Source organism: Myotis brandtii, unplaced genomic scaffold, assembly GCF_000412655.1.
Source record: "Myotis brandtii unplaced genomic scaffold, ASM41265v1 scaffold114, whole genome shotgun sequence".
Classification (NCBI taxonomy): Eukaryota; Metazoa; Chordata; class Mammalia; order Chiroptera; family Vespertilionidae; genus Myotis; species Myotis brandtii.
This window is the reverse complement of record NW_005353927.1, coordinates 887672-895238: the sequence shown is the minus strand read 5'-3', so window position 1 is coordinate 895238 and position 7567 is coordinate 887672. Positions and strand designations below refer to the sequence as shown.

Genomic DNA, 7567 nt, shown 5'->3' with positions numbered 1-7567 from the left:
CGAGACCCCCCCGCCCTCCCCAGCTCTCACCGAGTAAAATCCGGAAAGTTCTCTGCCTGTAAGCAACTCAGTCCGTCTGTGTATGTTATTCCCTTTTTAATATATTACACAGAAATGGGAACATTCAGCACCCACTGTGTCATCGCTTAATCTCGTCCACTTCATGTGTCTTCGGTCTGTTTCCCTATCTGCACACACATACCCTCCTGTCTCCATAACGGCTTCAGAATCAGCCCACGCTCTGGGCGTGTCACGCTTATTAGTCCGCCTCGGACTAAAGGACATTCAGTGATAATCCATGAGCAGCATCATTATTTTATATAATGCAGTCTGCTTGTATGTCTCTCTCTACATATAAAACATAATTACCATAATAATTTTTATAATCACTCACATAATAGAGGAGGCGTAACCCTATGAAATAAGTTGTTATTATCTCCATTTCCCAGAATGTCAGGATTACTATCATCATCCCCATTTTCCGGAGTGTTGGCTCTTTCCTGCCGTGTCCGGCATCCCGAACAGCACCAAGCACACAGCGTGTGCTTCGTTGATATTTGACGGAGACAATAATAAAGAGGGCCCGGCCGGGCCGGCGTGGCTCAGTGTTTGAGCCAGGAGGTCAGGGTTCGATTCCCGGTCAGGAATAGATTCCTGGTTCGATGCCCGGGTTGCAGGCTTGACCCCCCAGTAGGGGGAGTGCAGAAGGCAGCGGATCAATGATTCTCTCTCATCACTGATGTTTCTATCTCCCTCTTCCTCTCCCTTCCTCTTTGAAATCAATAAAAATATTTTTTAAGCCCTAGCTGGTTTGGCTCAGTGGCTAGAGACCAGTGATGGCGAGCCTATGACACGCGTGTCAGAGGTGACACGCGAACTCATTTTTTTGGTTGATTTTTCTTTGTTAAATGGCATTTAAATATATAAAATAAATATCAAAAATATAAGTCTTTGTTTTACTATGGTTGCAAATATCAAAAAATTTCTATATGTGACACCGCACCAGAGTTAAGTTAGGGTTTTTCAAAATGCTGACACGCCGAGCTCAAAAGGTTCGCCATCACTGGGCTAGAGCGTCAGCCTGCGGACTGAAGGGTTCCGGGTTCGATTCCGGTCCAGGGCACGATCCCCAATAGGCGGGTGTGCAGGAGGCAGCCGATCAATGATTCTCTCTCATCATTGATGTTTCTGTCTCTCTCTCCCTCTCCCTTCCTCTCTGAAATAATAAGAATATATTTTTAAAAAATAATAATGATAATCATAATAAAGAGGGAAACGGAGGCAACGGGGAAGCTACAGGGTCACCCGTGTGTTTGTGCATCAGCCGGTCTGGCTGGAACCGCTGCTCGGGGAAACCGTGGGGCACAATGGAGACTGAACAGACACGCACGGGGTGCAAATACCCGCCCACGGGAGGATGGAGAAACACACCACGCGCTAGTCAGGCCGTGGAAGGTTCTAGGACCAGAGCATGACCTGGGTGGGCTCCGTGTGAGGAGAGAGAGCCAGGCACCCAGGAGAATCTACTGGATGATCCCATTCACAGAAAGTTAAAACCAGGCCAGAGGGCGCCATGGGGGGGTGGGGAGTGACGGGGGTGGGGCCCCGGGGACGCTGGGCCTGAGCCCGGGCTGTTCCTCAGCCCCCTGTGGGTGCCAGTTACCTGAGTGCTCGGCTCCTGAGACACCCCTCGCTGCGTGCGCGCCCCTCTGTGCGGATGTTACACGGGAAGAGGAGTCCGAGGGCCTTGCCTAAGAAATGGAATCGTCAGGTTCAAGGGCTTGTTCCTGGGCCACGCGACCATCTGGTGGATTTCCTGGGAGGTGCAGGTCCAAGAGTTCTGGACACCTGAGGGTGGTGATATATTTGGATCTTTTGGGCAGCCTGGGGCCGTCCCAGAGCCTGGGGTTCTGATGTGGATTCCAACGCGATGGTGATTAAGAGCCCATTCCTCACACTCAGGTTCTGATCCCAGATTCTGAAAAGACGGAGACTCCTGGGCCAAGATTGTGAACCACCCCCCCCACCCCCACCACCTTCCTCCATCCCTCTCCCCTCCATCCCTCTCCCCTCCATCCTTACCGTCTCTTGCAAGAGGGCCCCCGATTTGGCCAAATGCCGCCTGGGAGCAGGATCCGGGCCCTCAGCCGGGACCCTGGCCGTCTGGGGTCTCTCCTGAGCGTCCGGCACCTCGAGGGTCCCTGGAAGTTCGTCCTGTTTGCCCGGCTGCTGGCACTGCCACCTCCCGGCCTGCACACCTCCCTCCCCGGGGAAGCAGGAGTGGCCTTTCCCTCCTCCCGAGGTGTGTTTGTCCTGTGTTCTTCCCATGACTCACACATCCCTAATGACTGGGCAGCAGATGAGGTCAGGATGGCGTGGTGGGTGGAAGGCTGGCCAGGTCCCCACCCGCAGTCTCAGTGTCACCAGCCTCCCGGAAGCCAGACCTGCGTGTGGTGTGACCTTGGAGGCCGGGGGGTCTTGCTGTCCCCACAGGGCCCCGGGAGGCCTTCCTCCCCCAGCACCCACAGCCTGCCGCCCCCTCCCAGCCTCCAAGGGTGTGCCCAGCCCTCCGGTCTGCCCGGCTGAGCCCTGAGGACTGACCAGTAATTGCTCCTGCCTCTCGTGTCCCGGGGGAGACAGCTCGGGGCCGAGTCCTCCACAGAAAGACCACAGCCACGACCACAGAGCCTGAGGCACCAGGGGCAGACGGAACACACACAAGCCCGATTGGCAGGATAGCAAGAAGCTGGGAAAATTCCTGGGCAAGCAGAATGGGAAACCGAGACGGATAACTACAGCAGGCCAAACAATTTGAACAAAGTACAGCCAGCTAGGGAATCGCGAGACTTCTCCCCCCTCACCAAGGACCTGAGAGCAAACAGGTTATATCTCTCCTCCCCAACCAGAGAGCACGGAGCTTAACCCCCCTGGTCGGGGAGCGAGAGAACAGAGACCCAGTTACTGCCATTGGTGCCGGCCAAACCCAAGGACAGATGAAGTCCGGGGAGCTACAGCTCCCACTAGAGCCCCACTAGCCCGAGCCGGTTTGGCTCATTGGATAGAGCATTGGCCTGGGGACTCAAGGGTCCCTGGTTCGATTCCGGTCAAGGGCACGTGCCCGGGTTGTGGGCTCGATCCCTGGCGGGTGCAGAAGGCAGCCCATCAATGATTCTCTCCCATCATTGATGCTTCTATCTCTCTCTCTCCCTCTCCCTTCCTCTCTGAAATCAATAAAAATATATTTTTTTCAAAAACCATTAGAGCCAGACAGACCCAAGATAAAATTAAAACAGCAAAGCAGACCAAGGAATAATCCCAAACTCCACTCTACGCTCATTTGGATGCATCCGCATATTAAAAACACACCTGGAGCCCGGCCGGCGGGGCTCAGTGGTTGAGCGTCGACCTATGAACCTGGAGGTCATGGTTCGATTCCCGGGCGGGGCACAGGCCAGGGTTGCTGGCTCGATCCCCAGTGTGGGGCGTGCAGGAGGCAGCTGATCCATGATTCTCTCTCATCATTGATGTTTCTATCTCTCCCTCTCCTTTCCTCTCTGAAAGCAATAAAAATATATTTTAAAAAAACACACACACACACCTAGAAAACTGATGAATATTCTGCCGAAACCCTCCCCTAAGATTCTCACCTGCAGAAGGGAGATAAAACCCCCAAGATAAAGGATGCCAGCAGTGGCTCGCTCTAGAGCACGCCCACGCCCCTTCGCGGGCATGAACTTTTACTTAATCCTAAAAACTCTAAGGTCCCCACGAGACTGGCAACCAGGAGAGCAGTGGGCGGCGGCAGCTCACCCCCTATCCTGTCCCCAAGGCCCCCTTTTCTCTGACTTCCCAGTGAGCTGACAGCAGCCTTGTGTCGCTGTCCCTGCTTTAATAAACATAACTCTCACAGTCACCCGGACTCACGTTGTGAAACATCTCCTGTACGAAGTCAAGAACCCACACACTACAGGCCGGCCGGAGGCAGACCTGCCCCGGGCCTGGTCCCCGTGCAGGGACACACTCTCTCCTCTGTGGGCCTCAGTTGTCCAACTTTGAAATGGGAAGATGTGGACCGTAGTGGTTCTCCAGCTCCCTCCCAGCACAGCACGGAGGCTGAGAACATGGACTCGGGAGCCAGGACGATGAGGTTCTGATTCCAGGTCCCCCTGAACCTCAACTTCCTCACCTGTAACGTGTACATTTTGCCCCGAGCATTAAATGAGTGAAAAATGTGCCCTGGCCCGTCTGGCTCAGTTGGTTGGAGCGTTGTCCGGTGCACCGGAAGGTCTCAGGTTCGATTCCCGGTCAGGGCCAGGCCCAGGCTGCAGGCAACCGACGGATGTTCCTCTCTCACATTGATGTTTCTCTCTCTCCCCCTCTCCCTTCCTCTCTGTCTAAAATCAATTTTAAAAAGTGATCAAAAGAGTCATATTGTAAATATAAAACCGATTTTAAAAAATGGGTGAAGAGCCCTAACCGGTTTGGCTCAATGGATAGAGCGTCGGCCTGCGGACTGAAGGGTCCCAGGTTCGATTCCGGCCAAGCGCATGTACCTTGGTTGCGGGCACATACCCAGTGGGGAGGGTGCAGGAGGCAGCTGATCGGTGTTTCTCTCTCATCGATGTTTCTAACTCTCTATCCCTCTCCTTTTCTCTCTGTAAAAAAAATCAATAAAATATATATTTAAAAAATTTTTTAAAAAATGGGTGAAGAGGTTTAAAACCCACAGCGGTGCCTGGTTCACAGAACACGCTACGTATATGTTTGTTAAAAATAACCACAGAAAGAATATAAATTCTTAGAATGTACATTTTAAGAAAGCAGGTTTAGCAAGAGGAAAGGGCTCTCACGCCAACTTTGGAATTGTTTGTCCAGCAATTTATTTATTTATTTGAGAGAGAGAGAGAGGAAGTGGGAAAGAGAGAGAAACATGGGTCGGTTGCCTCCCATTCGAGCCCCGGATAGGGGATCGAGCCAACAGCCTAGCGATGTGCCCTGCCTGGGAGTCGAACCCGGGACCTTTCGGTGCACACGAGGACGCTCCAACCAACTGAGCCACCCGGCCAGGGCTGCTCGGCATTTCTTTTGTGTATTTGCGTGTCTCTCCTTGTGTGGTGTGTCGCTGTAAGAAGCATCCAAAGCTGTAGAGAATTTCTATGAGTTTGAGCCAAAAATGATCACAATGGCTTGGAAGCAACATCTCAACAACCTGAAAGAATGCCCCTGAGAGTGGCAGCTTTGCAGCTTATGTTTACACCTTACAGTCCACGCGGGTGACGTAAGGAGGGTTATGTGAGCCCCACGGGTGGTAGATGAAGGGGGTGGGAGAAAGCAAAGAAGGGAAAGCTCTGGAGTTGGGCAAAAAGCAAAACGGGGAGACACGTGCTTCTTTTTTTTTTTTTAATATATTTTATTGATTTTTTACAGAGAGGAAGGGAGAGAGATAGAGAGTTAGAAACATCGATGAGAGAGAAACATCGACCAGCTGCCTCCTGCACATCTCCCACTGGGGATGTGCCCGCAACCCAGGTACATGCCCTTGACAGGAATCGAACCCAGGACCTTTCAATCCGCAGGCCGATGCTCTATCCACTGAGCCAAACCGGTTTCGGCAGAGACACGTGCTTCTTAGCATGGGCGGGCGCAGGGGAGTGGATCACCGGCATGTACGGCACATGGAGATGGTACTCAGGGCCCGGGTTACCCAGGGGGTCTCGGGCCTCGGCCCTGGTGGGTGAGTGCACCCTGAGGGGGCTAGAAAAGGAGCTCACTTAGCCCGAGTCGGTTTGGCTCAGTGGATAGAGCATCAGCCTCTGGAGCAAAGGGTCCCGGGTTCGACTCCAGGCACCTCGATTGCAGGCTCCTCCCTGGACCCCGGTCGGGGCGCGTGCAGGAGGCAACCAATCGATGTGTTTCTCTCACATCAATGTTTCTCTCTGTCTTTCCCTGATGCTCTATCCACTGAGCCAAACCGGTTTCGGCAGAGACACGTGCTTCTTAGCATGGGCGGGCGCAGGGGAGTGGATCACCGGCATGTACGGCACGTGGAGATGGTACTCAGGGCCCGGGTTACCCAGGGGGTCTCGGGCCTCGGCCCTGGTGGGTGAGTGCACCCTGAGGGGGCTAGAAAAGGAGCTCACTTAGCCCGAGTCGGTTTGGCTCAGTGGATAGAGCATCAGCCTGCGGAGCAAAGGGTCCCGGGTTCGACTCCAGGCACCTCAGTTGCAGGCTCCTCCCTGGACCCCGGTCGGGGCGCGTGCAGGAGGCAACCAATCGATGTGTTTCTCTCACATCAATGTTTCTCTCTGTCTTTCCCTCTCTCTTCCACGCTCCCTAAAAAATCAATGGAAAAATATCCTCAGGCGAGGATTAACACACACACACACACACACACACACACACACACACACACACGGTATGTTATCTTAGAGGCCAAAAGACAATAGATGGGCTCACTTAAGGTAAAGACTGACCTTTGTCAAGAAAGCTATGGGCCCAGGACGTGACTCACTTTTAGGAACTTTCACGTTCAGACCATCCTACCTGGTTACCTTCCGTCTCTGAGTGTTCAGGCCAGTGATGGCGAACCTAGGACACGCGTGTCAGAGGTGACACGCGAACTCATTTTTTGGGTTGATTTATTTTTCTTTGTTAAATGGCATTTAAATATATAAAATAAATATCAAAAATATAAATCTTTGTTTTACTATGGTTGCAAATATCAAAAAATGTCTGTATGTGACACGGCACCAGAGTTAAGTTAGGGTTTTTCAAAATGCTGACACGCCGAGCTCAAAAGGTTCGCCATCACTGGTCTAGGCCGCCACGCAGGCTGCCCCTGAGCTTGTCGGGTTCCTGTGGCTCCTTTTCCGTCCACATGCGTCAGACGTTGAGGGCATATGTTTATATATTTATTTCATGGCTGTTTAGAGAACAAGATCCTGTTGTTAGAGGAAGTTGTTTCTGACACAAGAGACTGGGAAGTTGCCATGGGACCTGGGGCGTCTCCAGGCCTCCCTTGGGGTGGGGGTGACCCTGTCTTGGCTGCGCCGGGCCCCATGCCCCCATCCTCCCTGAAGGCAGACGCTCCCTCTGCCCCCTCCCCCCACGTTCTGAAGGCCTCTCCTGCGGGAACCCTCTCTGGGCAGAAATAGACTCGAAGGAAAGAGCTGAGGGTGGGGACTTGATCCGCTCAGACTTGGTTTGATCTGATAAGTTCACAAGACCGTTTCTCAGGTCACCGGGATCTTAATAAACTCCTCGGCCATTGAGTCCCGGGGCATCGGTTTCTCAGAGGCTGGGATCCCTGAAGCTGGGGCCGGGCCTGGTGTCTGGGGCGTGCTGTGGGCCGAGGACAGGGTCTCTACACGTCGACACAGGGGGAAGCTTAGGATGAGGGAACACCCAGGCAGTTATGAAATCGACCCCCCAGGAAACAGACACGTCTGTCAGTCAAAACGGGTTGAATTCCCACAACAAATCTGTAGCAACAGAAAGCAGGCTGATGGTTGCCTGGGACTGACTAGTTGATAGGTATGCGGTGAGGGGGGGGGGTGCGGGGGGGAGG

General features: G+C 53.2%; 2 long non-coding RNA genes across 2 annotated transcripts in view; one reads left to right on the top strand and one right to left on the bottom strand.

The window, feature by feature from the left end:
- LOC106727885 overlaps positions 1-2245 on the bottom strand; it is a 7615-nt gene extending 5370 nt beyond the window's left edge. The window contains exons 1-2 of the long non-coding RNA XR_001364135.1: positions 2083-2245; positions 1664-1978 (exon numbers count right to left, since the gene is read on the bottom strand). This is a non-coding gene — a long non-coding RNA (uncharacterized LOC106727885). The remainder of the gene's footprint in view (positions 1-1663; positions 1979-2082) is intronic.
- The window catches only part of LOC106727886, a 24016-nt gene that overhangs the window by 4441 nt on the left and 12008 nt on the right, over positions 1-7567 (top strand). The window lies entirely within an intron of this gene.